The sequence below is a fragment of the Pseudorca crassidens genome, chromosome 16 (assembly GCF_039906515.1).
Source record: "Pseudorca crassidens isolate mPseCra1 chromosome 16, mPseCra1.hap1, whole genome shotgun sequence".
NCBI classification, from domain to species: domain Eukaryota; kingdom Metazoa; phylum Chordata; class Mammalia; order Artiodactyla; family Delphinidae; genus Pseudorca; species Pseudorca crassidens.
The window spans coordinates 10,942,685-10,956,101 of record NC_090311.1 but is presented as its reverse complement, the minus strand read 5'-3'; the positions used below and the strand labels follow the sequence as shown (position 1 = coordinate 10,956,101).

The 13,417-nt window shown below is 48.9% G+C and overlaps 1 protein-coding gene across 5 annotated transcripts in view; it reads left to right on the top strand.

The window, feature by feature from the left end:
• PLPP4 (phospholipid phosphatase 4) overlaps nucleotides 1–13,417 on the top strand; it is a 192,667-nt gene that overhangs the window by 31,148 nt on the left and 148,102 nt on the right. The window lies entirely within an intron of this gene.

The window sequence follows — 13,417 nt, the reverse complement described above, 5'->3', positions numbered from 1 at the left end:
GATATTTGTCTTTCTCTGTCTTTCTTTACTAAGCATAATACTCTCTAGGTCCATCCACATTGTTGCAAACGGCAGAATTACATTCTTTTTGATGGTCAAGTAATATTCCATTGTATGTATACCGCATCTTCTTTATCCATTCATCTGTTGGTGAACACTTAGGTTGCTTCCGCATCTTGGCTATTGTAAGTAATGCTGCCGTGAACATTGGGGTGCATGTATCTTTATGAATTAGTGCTTTCATTGTCTCTGGATATATATCCAGGAGTGAAATTGCTGGGTCATACGGTAGTTCTGCTTTTTTGAGGAGGCTCCGTACTGTTTTCCTTAGTGGCTGCACCAATTTACAATCCTACCAACAGTGTACTAAGGCTTCCTTTTCCCCAGATCCTTGCCAACATTTGTTATTTGTAGACTTTTTGATGATGGCCATTCTGACAGGTGTGAGGTGATACCTCATTGTGGTTTTGATTTGCATTTCTCTATGATTAGTGATTGTGAGCATCTTTACATGTGTCTGTTGGCTGTCTTCTGTTGGTATATCTTTTTTGGAAAAACTACCTATTCACGTCTTCCGGTTATTTTTTAATTGGTTTTTTGTTTGTTTGTTTGTTTTTGATATTGAGTTATGTGAGCTATTTATATATTTTGGATATTAACTCCTTATTGTTCATACTGTTTACAAATATTTTGTCCCATTCGGTAGGTTCTCTTTTTGTTTTGTTGATGGTTTCCTTTGTTCAACAAATATTTATTGAGCACCTACTACATACCAGGTGCTGTTCTAAGCCCTGAGAATACAGCTCTGATAAAATGTAGACAAGAATCCAGGGTGCCTCTTGGAACTGATGTTCCACTGTGGCTCTTACTCTGCCTCGTGCTGCTGTATCTTTTCAGCTGTGATGAGGACCTGGTTATCTTCATCCCTTTCTTAGGAAAATTTCGAGTGAGCAGCTTCATCCCAGCCATAGAGCCCGGTTATACCAAGGGGAAGCCGTGGCTTGGTCCTTGACTCAGGAGCTGGCCATTGTTGGGGCCACAGACGCCAGCATGGGGGTGTCTCCAGCTGTCCAAGGTCAGGCCCATGTCCACAGGCCCCTGGCTCAATGTGACTCTGTACTGAGGAGCTCAGGGTTTGCAGGGCAAGTGGCTACGAAAACACTTAGTGATGCTCACCATCAGCAACAAACTTTGGGGGCAGAAACGAGGCTTTATCTGCTTAAAAACCACAGGCCTGGCCATTCCTGTTCTCAGTGCTGACCTGGGCCCTGCCATCAGCCTCTCACCTGAGCACTACTGTCCCTGGCCCTCAGCCCTTTGATCATGGCTGTTCCATCTCACGCATCAGCCTCCTCTCGCCTGCCAGCCTCACTGAAGACCGTTTTAGGAGAACATGACCTTATCCCTCCACCGGGGAAAATTGGTCATGGAGGGAAGGTCAGGGGCTTAGTCCAGGTCAGGACTTGGCTGCTTTCTGCAAAGGACTCAGGTAAGAAAGGCCCGATGCTGCCCTTCGCTGTTGGTAATGGACACCAGGGGAAATCAGATGAGGTTATAAGGGAGGGGAAATCTCAAAGACATATCACAGTCTCCTGTTTAGAAACAAGTGCTCTCTGGCTGGTGTATTTTTTTTTTTTTTTTTTTTTGTGGTACGCGGGCCTCTCACTGTTGTGTCCTCTCCCGTTGCGGAGCACAGGCTCTGGACACGCAGGCTCAGCGGCCATGGCTCACGGGCCCAGCCGCTCCGTGGCATGTGGGATCCTCCCGGACCGGGGCACGAACCCGTGTCCCCTGCATTGGCAGGCGGACTCTCAACCACTGCGCCACCAGGGAAGCCCTGGCTGGTGTATTTTAATTAAAATTACAGCTCCGAAGCCTCTTAAAATTTAAGTTCTGTCTTCACTGTGTTTTGCACTGAGTGTTGAGGGGCATTTCTTCTGTCCCAGTTCTCTGCTCAGTGGTGTGTCCTGGGATATCTTGCTGTGACCTGGTCTGGGGATGGGTATGTAGAACGTTCCAGAGTGCTTTACGCTCTGGCTAAATTCCTAAAGACTCCTAATTAATCCAGGAATGAACGGTTCACTGGGCATTGTAGAGTCGAAGATTAATTGGAGACTGAGGTCTCTTAGCAAAGAAATTATACACTTTTCTCCCACTTGCGTCTTTTACTAGTTTTTTCTTTGGAGTGGCTTTTGTTTGCCTGTGGCTCAGATACAGCACAGTGGTTTCTGCACCAAACATCATTTTCCATTGGGAAGGGTGTCTGGCCCAGAGAGTATTCAGTCCTGGATGGCTTTGTGTCGCTGGCCCTGCTGGGAGATGAGGAGCTTGTGCTGGGCTGGGGATCTGGGCTCCAAGAAGTCCTGGCAGCCAGGTTTCCCTGAATCCCAGACTCAGTGGCCTGGCTCTGCCCCTAGTCACCGGCCGCTGCAGGGCTCATTTCCACAGGCCCTTCATTATCCTACTTATTAGGCACCTGCTTTCCAAGGCAGCATCTGAGCCAGGGAGAGGGCTTCTCATCACCCCAGGCTCTGGGGCACCTTTAACCTGAGGGTTTCCAGGTATGTCCAGGTATGTGGCTTTTTGAAGACTGCTCCATTTCTCTCCTTTCTTCTTTCTGTTTTTTTTGCATTAATCTTCCCATTGTCACACTTTACTGAAATCCATTCAAAGCTAATAGTACTTTTCAAGAGTATCAGTTGCTTTGGCTGGTAAGACACAATTTTGTAGGTGCCTTTATAGCCAATGAGTGAAATCATTAGAAAAAAAAAATCCTTTTTGTTGTGGAATTTTACAACACTGTCCACCAGTTATCAGCACTTTTGTTTCATTTGTTTTCCTCCACTGTCCCTGTCTTTTGGTCTTTTTGTGGAGTATTTTAAAGCAAATTCCAAATATGGCATCATTTCACATCTAAATACTTCAAAAAGTAACTTCAACCAGTGAGAACTAAAAAATAAAATAAGATAAGCAAAACCTTCAATTGCCTGCCCCCCTCCCAAACCACAATACCATTTGTAACACCCAATAAAATTAACGCTGATTTCTTCGAATCAGGATCCAAATAAGGTCCATACATGGTTACTCGGTGTGCAAGTATTTTAGGAATGATTTCTTTTAATTTGGAGTTTTTCAGCGATGACCGTGTCAGTGCCAGTTGTTGAGTGCTTCTTCTGGGCCCTGATGATGATACCGAATTCTCACTACATCCCGGCAGGGTGTTCTGCCCATTTTATAGATGGGGAAGGGGATTTAGCAGCTTGCCCCAGGTCACGAAGCCCCAGCTGGCCCCGACGTGTTAGCTTTTGCAGCTTGAGTTTATGTAGAACAGGATTTTCTGTGTGAGTGCAGGCAGTTAAAACATTTCCAGTCTTCTGCTGCTTCCTTCCGAAGGGAAGGCACCCTCGGTAGAAGTGTTTGGACTTCTGGGGTGAAGCATATGTTTTCTGAACATTGTGCTTCTGCAAACTAAGCTTCCATCTGTGCCTGTGCTCCATCGCAGGCATGTCCGAATGTGTTCTGCTTCTTCTGTGAAGCAGTAGTTTTGAATATGCCACTGCTGTTGGCGATGACTCCTGGGGGAGGTGACAGCTGAGCAGAGAGCAGCCCGGTCTTCTGCTGAGTCCACGCTAAGTCCTCACGTTCATTCCTCATCATGGCCCTCCAGGCAGGTGGTATGGTTATCTCCATTCCCCGAGGAGGCAGCGAGGGCTCAGAGCGGAGATGGCACTAGCCCAAGGTCAGAGCTAGTAAGTGGCAAGGGTAGAAGATAGGCTTTTCACTCCACAGCTCTGGATGCTACCATTGCACTTTCACGGCAACACTACCTTCTGTGCTGTTTCCCCCACTCAGGGTCCTGCTCCAGGACCTCACTATGCCAATGTTTTATCCGGAAAATTTTAAATATACAGAAAAATTGAGAGAGCAAAACAATTCCCCGTATACTCCACCTAGATTAAGCACTTAACGTTTTATCCTATTTGCTTTATCTCTGTATTTATGTTTCTCTATATAATTTTCTGAACTATTTGAAAGTAAGTTGCTGACGATCATGACCCTAAATACCCTGAATGTTTCAGCTCGTTCTCCAAAAATATTCTGCCACATTTTTGACCACATTGAAGGAAATTGTAACATTCCCTTACTGTCACCTAATATGCAGCTCATTCTCCAGTTCCAAAATTGCCCGAGTCATCCTCAAAGTTTCTTTTAAATAGTTGAAAAAACATTTGTTTTGACCTAAGATCCAGTCAGAGCACAGCGGTTACACTTGGTTGTCTTACCTCTTCCAGTTCTTGTCACCTGGAACATTACAACTTTATTTCTGGGCTTGTCTGTTCCTTTGCCCCTTATTTCCAACAAGCTGGCAGCTGAGCCCAAAGTTCTGATTAGGTTCAGAGTATACATGTCTGGAAGAATGCTTCATGGGGATGCCGTGCGCTCCATGTAGCCTGTGTCAGTGGTCCACAGGGGTCTGTGGTCCCAGCACTGCTGACCACAGGTAGAGTGTGCAGGTTAGTGGCATTTTTCTAAAAGCTGAAGAAGAGTTGGTGTGAGCAGAGCATCTCCGAGTCAGTAGCTTTGCGTTATCCATGCAGCCTGTTCCTGGTCCTCTCTCTTCTTTCCTGGGCACTGGATAGATGGGGGACATCTCCAGGCTTGGCCCACATGTTTCCACTGTCCCACCACTTACCCCATCCCACCCCATCATATTTAGGAGGGCATAGCTGAGGAGTACCTGTTTTAATCACCTCTTATTTGCCCCCCTTGGCAAGGGAGGGATTCCTGCCCTGGAGTTGAGTTATAGGGATCCTGACCGTTCATGACAGCCAACACTGGACAGATGAGGCTGAAAGCAGTCTATTAGTAACAGATTCACAGCCCACTGCGTGTCACACAGGGTCACACAGGAGCACACTAAACAGCCGGGGGCAATGGGAGGCAGGCTTTGTAGTATCAAGGGGGTGGGGTGCCCACTGCTTCCTGTAGGAGGATGTGATTGGCTTGTTAGAATAAGTCCACGGGCTGGCAGCGGACTGAAACCTGCTGCTTGGGGATAAGCAGGTACTGTAACTGGCCCCCTTGATAAGCAGGGTTGTTTGGCTGAGGGAGCTGAGTGGGAAGGAACTTGTGGTTAGGACATTCGAAGCCTTTGTGGTTTCAGATGTCAAGGGAGGACATCATATCAGGCCTTAATTTTCGGCTTTTTGCTGTAGTACAACAACGCACCTACAGTATACTCTCTCCATGCAGGCACCCCCCTCAGCATTTCATCTTAGTCATTCATCTACTGGTCATACCAACCCTCTGAGGCAGGTGCTGTTATCAGCACCACTTCATAGATGAGGAAACTTAGGTCCAGGAGGCGAAGTGCCATGACCAAGGTCCCACAGCTGGAAGGGATGATTGGAAAGCTCCTCCAGGCTGCCCTCGGGAGTCTGCGCCCACACAGTTGAAAATGACGTGAGATCTAGAGTGAGGGGAGGAGGATGAATCCAGGCTCCGCCTCGGTGGGCAGTTACACTTGCTAAGCCCCAGTCTTTTCATTTATTGTGCAAGAGCGAGAGGGACCATCCCAAGAGGGTGCTGGTGACTCTGGGAGATGCTCCTTGTCTGGTCCACGGCTGGTCTCCTGGATGCAATTCTCCTCCATCCAGGAAGGGCAGGTTGCTTTGATTAAGTCTACTGCTGCAGGGAACCTGCTTTTCCGAATGACAGGGAGGAGGGAGGTGGTGGGAGCGGTTTCTTGGGGGTCTTCATTTCTCTTTCCACCTCCTTCCCAGTGTGTTATTCTTTCCTTTTCTCTTTCACAACAAACAGCGAGCTGCTCTCTGCAAGAATCTGATCTCAGTCGTTCACACTGCATGAGAATTGAGATCGACATGTTGCATTTTCCCAAGAGTGAGACTGTATTTCTAATTGTGGAAAATTATCTCTCTTAATAAAATAATTGCAGATGCCATTACATTGGTGGTGTGTGTGCACGCATGTGTGCATGTGCGCACATGTTCCTTGACCTCCTTAGAATTCCAGACTGTGCGCTGAGGAGGACATGGAACAGTGGACATTCTATAGCCCATAGAGCTGTGCAGACTTAGGTAAGACACCCTATGTCTTGTAGCCTCAGTGCCCTCATCTCTAAAATGGGAATACTGTAACAGTAATTTCTACCTCATGGGGTTCTTATGAAGATTAAACAAAGTAATGTTGGAAAGCACCAAGTAAAGCACTTGGCACAAGACGGCTCCAAATGTGATAAGTATCTATTATTATAATATAACTGTGATAAATTGTTATTATTATAATCGTTACCCTTGTCTTTGGGGGTGGCCAAGCTCCCCGACCCAGGATAAGTCCTGTCCGGTGGCTGGTCTCCGGTTTACTGGCTCACAGAGATAATCCATCAGTATATTCTTTCAGTGGCCTGTCCCCAGGACTAATGGAAAATCCCAATGCCTCCTCCCTACCGGTGGAGCTGCCTGCCTGTTCTGCTGACCGTTTGTAAGTGTTTTCCCTCTTGCATAAGAGAGGCCCACTAGAGAGGAAAAGTCAATAGTGCAATTAAGAAACATGCTTTGCTTTTTGCTGTCGCCTGGAAAGGGTATCATGTTTTTTCCTCAGTCGGATCTCGCAAGGTTCAAAAGTGACCTTCTGGGCCATTGTTTCCTCATAGAATGGCTAAAGGATGCGGTAGTTGTTGACATTCACCTGTGCTGTTCAGTCTCCTTCCTGCAGCATGCAACCTCACTGCCCTGGGTGGGGCAGAATGGGGGAGGGGAGAGCTTCTTAGAGCCGGTCATCGTGTCGTCAGCATCCTTCTTCTTGTTCATGTTTGCAAGAACAGCGGCCACCTTTGGCTGAGCCCTTTGGTGCCCCAGGTGCTGTGCCAAATCCTAACATTTATTACTGCTGACGATAGCAGTATTATTACTGCCCTGGGAGGTACGGCCATCCTGGGATACGAGGAGGGAGATCTTAAATCTCAGAGAGGTTAAGTGACTTTTTTCAAGTCACCCAGCTGGCAAATGCCGAATCAGAGATTTGAACCAAGTTAAAGGTCTGATTAAGTTCATATTCCCATACGATCTTGTGTTTTTTATGGTTGGGGGAAAGGATGTTGAAATCGGAGTCTAGTATGTGACAGAAATGTTAACCTGTCTTGAAAGAAGCATATTATCAAGGTACATGAGTTAAAGGTCATTGACAGATCTATGGAATCCATTATCCTTTAGTTAATGGGGAGACCCTGGGGCTTTGAGAACTTGACTTTGAGTCAGAAGAGGCACAGGGGGCAGTAGCATCGTGGTCGCTTGTTCAGGGACTTGCTGTTCCTGATACTGTGATGTCAAGAGTGGCCATTCCTCTGGGTTCCCAGATTTGGGCTGAATCCCTTGCTACATTCAGCAGGTGGACAGTAACAGATTCACACCCTGGAACATCCCTAGGGGCCCAGGGTCCTCACATGCAGTTCCAGGTTGGAGGCCATCTCATGGGTCTAACTAGTGAGGCCCCCCAAAGTAGAGTGGGGTGGCGAGCTTCTGTGTAGGCAGAGTTCTGATACCTGTAACTAAAGACCTTGACATCTCATTCCTCAATCAGGTGGCACTTAGCAACTCTTGACTGTAGTCTCCATGAGAGTGGGACTGTATGTGTTCTATACACCAGGGTTCACAGGACGGTGCCTGGTACATCACAGGCACTCAGTAAATGTTTGTTGAGTGAATAAGCAATAGGCAAAGATGGAAGTCCGCTGTCTGTCCCTACTGCGCCCCTTCCTCTATAAGCAGACATGTATCCTAGGCTGCTTAAGGGCAGGGTGAGCTATGCAAACAGGACCAGCCACCAGGAGAGAGTGTGTGTGTGCGCATGCGTATGTGTGTTTGCGAGCGTGTGTGAGCGTGGTGTGTATCTGTCACCACTCTAAATCTAGCTGGCCCTGGTCTGGGGGTCCTCCAAGGGGCAAAGTGATGTTTTTATTTGATGCCCGGCTGGGCCTGGAGAGCCTCCCATGGTGCCGTGTGTGACAGTGGAATTGCATGCACTTCTCCTTGGTGAGGTTTAGGGGGCCACAGAAGGGCGACAGGCCGTGTGTGTGGGATTTGGGGAGCAGGGGTAACTGGCTGCCTACTTGAGAACACCAGGATGTTTTTATCTGCTTGGCGGGGGCTTTACTCCTCCTTTAGCCTCTGCCTGGGGGAAGAAGTCAGTTATTTTGAGGCTGGGCTGGCCCTGGCTGCTGAATCAGAGTTTATCAGTAACAGTGGAGAAAACACTGCTTTCACACCTGTGTGGTCTCATTAACTAGCATCTGTTCTTTGGAACAATTAATAAATGATACTTTCTGACCTGTTAGATTTCCTTCTCACATAGAGCTCTTCCTTTCTGTTTACTTTTGGTTGTCAAGTCTGACCAAGTCTTAGGAGTCTTCTCTGCTCTTCAGCCTGTCAGGAGTGAAAATGGATAACTGGCCCTGTTAGCCACGTCATTGGAGTACTGATCGTCACACCAAATCTCCTTTTTTCCATGAGTCTCTGCAGTGATGCAGAAATGCCATTCACAGTGAGGACAGTTTTGATTCTCAGCCTCAGACTATGAGGAACTCTGCATCCGTGGATCTGTCAGACTCCTTCTGGGCATTGAGATGTTTTTCTCTGCATTGAATTTACTGGAAATGAAAGTAAGCAAAGTGGTTTTACACACCTCACAGTGGTCCAAGAGTTGCTACACTTTCTTCATCCTTTTCTTGAAAACTCAAGGACATTGAGTTATCCTGGCCTGGGGTATGCTGATGCTTGCAGGCATTCCTAAGACCAGTGGGGCTATTTTCTTCTCTACCGTATGGCCCCAGGTTGCTGTGCTTTTGAGTTGTCACCTTTGTTTTTCATCTTTTTTCTGCCTTTCCTGTGACACAAGTGGTGCTGGAGAGGATTGTAGGGGCTTTGCAAGGTGGATTTAGATTACACGTGGATGTGATCCACCTGACTCGACACCACGGAGGGGGTGCATGCGCCCCGCCCCCTCTCCTTCCATCACGGAAGGTCTTGTTGACCATCACAGGGAAGGCAGGCCTCCACCCAGAGGCAAAATCATCAAGGTAAAATTTAAGAGCATGCTTTTGTTTCATTGTATTTATTCTGACGTTTACCAGCTGTTTATAGAGGGAATCCTGATTTCATAATTCAGCAGTGTCATGAAGTTTCTTCTAGAATAACTTCATTTTAGTTTACAAAGTCTGAAGAAAAATCACAGTACAGGTGGAGGGCGGATCAGGCAACACCGGCCAATTTGGTTCTTAAATGGCCGAAGTTGGGAAGCGCTGGCTTTCCCCGAGAGCTCTGTGTCTCCAGCTGTAGCACTCACACCAATCTTGTTAAAAATGAAGCTTCTGAGTCAGTAGATCCCGGCTGGGGCACAAGATTCTGCATTTTTAACAAGCTCCCTCCTAGGTTATGCTGCTGCCCTGGCCTCTGGCGACTCCAGGTTTGATCCACAGACCAGCAGCGTCAGCATCAGCGGGAAGCTTGTTGGGGTGCCAGCCCTCAGTCCCATCCCTGGACCTGCCGTATCTTCACTCACCGGACCCCCAAGTGGTTCCCGGGCACATTAACATTCGGGAAGCCCTGATCGTACATGCTGCTGCTGGGGGGTCCTCAGTGTGTAGTGAGGCCTGCCGAGCAGGCAGTTAGAGCCCATGCCTGAGCGACTCGTGTGGAAGCGGGGTTTCCATTTCCTTGTTTCCAAATCACTTTACAAAGAGCACATGGAAGGATGTTTCCAGGCCTGGCATGCCCTCTCTTGGGAACACACCTTCCAGAGCTTTCCATTCCACCACATGTCCACCTCTGCTCCTGTTTGCACTTTGAGACCCATGTCCTCTGCGTAGCTGCCTCGCTATCTGGATTCTCAGAAGCTGACGCCTGTGGCTGGTGCATGGCTGGACAGGGGACATCTATCTTTCTTGGCACTGCTGCTCCCAAAGGATATAATTGGCTTGACAGATGTGTTCTGGCTGCAGCCACTCAGGGTGGGGGTGAGGAATTGTGCAAAAGGCTGGGTGCGCAAGGCTTTAAAAAATGGCCACGAGGATAGTGTCCCTGGGGAGACAAAGGAGGTGAGGAAGGACAGTGCTCAGCGGTGTGCCAGCTCCCTGTCCCTGCGGCCAGCTGTGTGGGGAGGACACAGGAATCAAGGCTCTGGGGTCTCTGAGAGTGGGAGCTGCAGGACCATTACAGCGATGACAGCCTGTGGGTGGCAGATTGTATATGGAAGGTGGCTGCAGCCATATCTCTCATCTTACCTGCTTTTCTTTTTTATTATTATTATTATTTTTTTTTTTGCGGTACGCGGGCCTCTCACTGCTGTGGCCTCTCCCGTTGTGGAGCACAGGCTCTGGACGCGCAGGCTCAGCGGCCATGGCTCACGGGCCCAGCCGCTCCGTGGCATTTGGGATCCTCCCGGACCGGGAACCCGTGTCCCCTGCATCGGCAGGCGGACTCTCAACCACTGCGCCACCAGGGAAGCCCTTACCTGCTTTTCTGTAATGCGGACTTTGCCACACCCCTGCCAAGAGGTAGAGTAGGGTCCCCTCTCTTGAATCTGGGCTGACCTTATGTAACCCAGTGATGCCACAAGACTTTGGAGGCTGGGTCAGAAAAGCCATTCAGCTTCTGCCTGGTCCTCTTGGAACCCGCAACCTGGATGAAGTTGGACTATGCTGAGACTGCGGTGCTGGAGAAGTATGTGAGGTGCTCCAGGCGGCAGCCCCAGCTGAGCTCCTGGCCAACAGCCGGCACCCATGGTGGCCACGTGACAGGCCATCCTGATGTCCAGCCCGCTCAAGCCTGCAGGTGATGCAGCCCCAGCTGACATCTAACTGCTGTGACCACATGAGAGATTCTCAGTGAACTCTGCCTAGCTGGACCCTTCTCAGTTTTCTGATCCACAGAAACATGAGCAAAACAAAATGGTTGGTTTCAGACATTAAGTTTTGGGGTAATTTGCTATACAGCCAGAGTAACTGGAGTGTTCTGGAAGCTTTGGTTTTTACAAGTATATTCTCAAAAACAACTCTAAAACAAAATTCTTTTTCCTTAGTTATATTTAAAATGTTTTAAAAACACTGGGGCGCAGTGAGTAGGTTGTTACAAAATGAATCCCCCCACCCCCCCAAAAGAAAGCCTGAAAACTGTCTAGTAAAAACTTGCAGATGGAGGCAAGAGTAAAATGATAAGGGTGATAACATGCTGCTTTCTGTTCATGCTCTGTTAGGTACTTTATATTCTTTCATTTTATTTTTACTCCCACACTTTAAGGAGTGCCCATTTTATAGATGGGACGACTGAGGCTCAGAGATGTTAAGGAACTCACTAAGAGCCACACAGCCGGAGCTGGAGTTTGAACGTGGATGGGCCTGACTCCATAGCCTGTCCTGCAGCAGACGGAAGAATTGTTAACGTGGAGAGCTAAATCTCTAAGTCTTCTTTCCTTAAGGACAAGGGCTCAGGACCCTTAGGGATCATTCCGTTCAGTGCTGGGCCCTTCAGGGTCACCTGGGGAGTGTTTTAAAATCCACATATCAGGCCCAGTCCATACCAAGACTGTAGGTGTGGGGTAGGGTGTCTCCAGTGGTTCTGACCCATCTCCATTTGTCACCTCTGGCTTAGCCCAACCTCCCGTGTTGCAGGTGAGGGCACTGAGGCCCAGTGAGGAGAAGTGGCTTGTTCTGAAGCCCAGAGCAGCTTAATGGCAGAGCTGGGGCAGAGAGCAGGTTTCCCAGCGCCCAGACGGCATGCTCCCCCGTGTCTCACTTTGGAGGAGGCTTGGAGGGCCGTTAGCAGAAGTTACCTTACACATCAATGACGGGATCTCAGGGCACTTGCAGTAAGATCCTGCAGTAGAAATGTTCTGGACACAGTGCTGAACAAAACAGTCAGGGGCCAGCACTGCTTTCTTCTTGAAATTACATAAATACACAGACGGAGGGACAGAGTTTTAGGACTTAAAACCTCCACTGGGGGGAGAGGGAGGGGAGGAGAGGAAGAGAGAGAGACAGAGAAAGAGGGAGGGATATGTATAGAGAGACACAAAAGACAGGTTGAATTTTAGGTCTCTTGTAGGTACGTGATAGGATTCAGTGTGAGGCTGATCAGACTGAGGGTGTTTTCTGTGGCAGCTGTTCAAAGTCCTGAACAGATATCAGATTCTGCAGTCACTGGGCTCTGAGGACACAGCCCTGGAGTGACCCCCAGCCTCTACACCCTCCCAGTGCAGCTGGACATACAAACAAATCATGATCATACAAAGGCCCAAGTCTAGGGTAGAAACCAAGGCTGTGAGACCCCTGATTCTGTCCCAGGGCTGGGATGGCATTAAGATGACCCACCATCTAGGTTTTTCCTAAGACGGGCTTTTCCGGGGACACAAGACTTTCAGTGCTAAAGCCAGGAGAGTCCTGGGCAAACCCAGACTGTTGGTCACCTGGGTGTGGTTCCCTAGACGAGAGGACAGCTGACCTCCGCGTCCTCCCCATCCTGGTGATGGTACCGCTTTTCCTGGAAGCCCAAGCCAGAGCCCTTGGAATCTGCTTTGACCACCCACCTCCCATGTGCACGTTCTTCCATTCTGTCCTGCCCTTTCCTTCACTCTGCAGCAGTCTCTTGCTGGGACAGCTGCCGTAACCTCCTAACTCTCTCTGCCTTCCCTTCTCTGTTCTGCTGCAGTTCCCCATCTTCGCCGCTATCTGGAATGGGGAGTTTCATTCTACACTTCTCAGTAGAACCAATTCTCAGTAGAACCAATTCTCATTCTACACTTCTCAGTAGAACCAATTCATCATTGGTTCAAAAGCCAAATTCCTTAGCCTGGCACTCAAGCCCTGAGTCACCTGGCCCCTGTTCTCCTTCCGGCCACATCTCAAGCCATTCTGAACTGAATTCACCAGGTGAAGAGCTGAGCTGGAGAGCTGGGAGGCGGCCTGATGGCCAAGAGCTGACAAAGCAAACCTGCCGTCTCTGTTCTTCCCTCCAGGTTTTCTCTTGGTGGTGGTTCTTTTCATCCGCCTGGATGTTTTGGGCTCCCAGGATGTTTGAGGGGTCGGGAGGCGACGAGATGAGGAGGGGGCTGTTTAGAGCTGTCCAGTTTCCTGGTAGCAGCCCCAGAACGTACCGCATCCCCCTCTCCCTTCCTTCTTTCCTCTCCTCTGTGTTTCTCTCCTGTCTCTACCTTCTGTCTTCTCTTGAAGCTCAGTCTGCCTCCTGGTGGTGCTGATGGTGGCAGGGTGCCGTCTGGGGGAACGTGAAGGGAAGAACACCGCTGGTTCTTCCTCTGGTCCTGCCTGCTGCTCCCTCACCTTTGTTCCAACTCAAGTCCATTTCGTTCCCAGAGACTGTGCTGCTGGCCTGGCCTTGCCCCAGTCTGA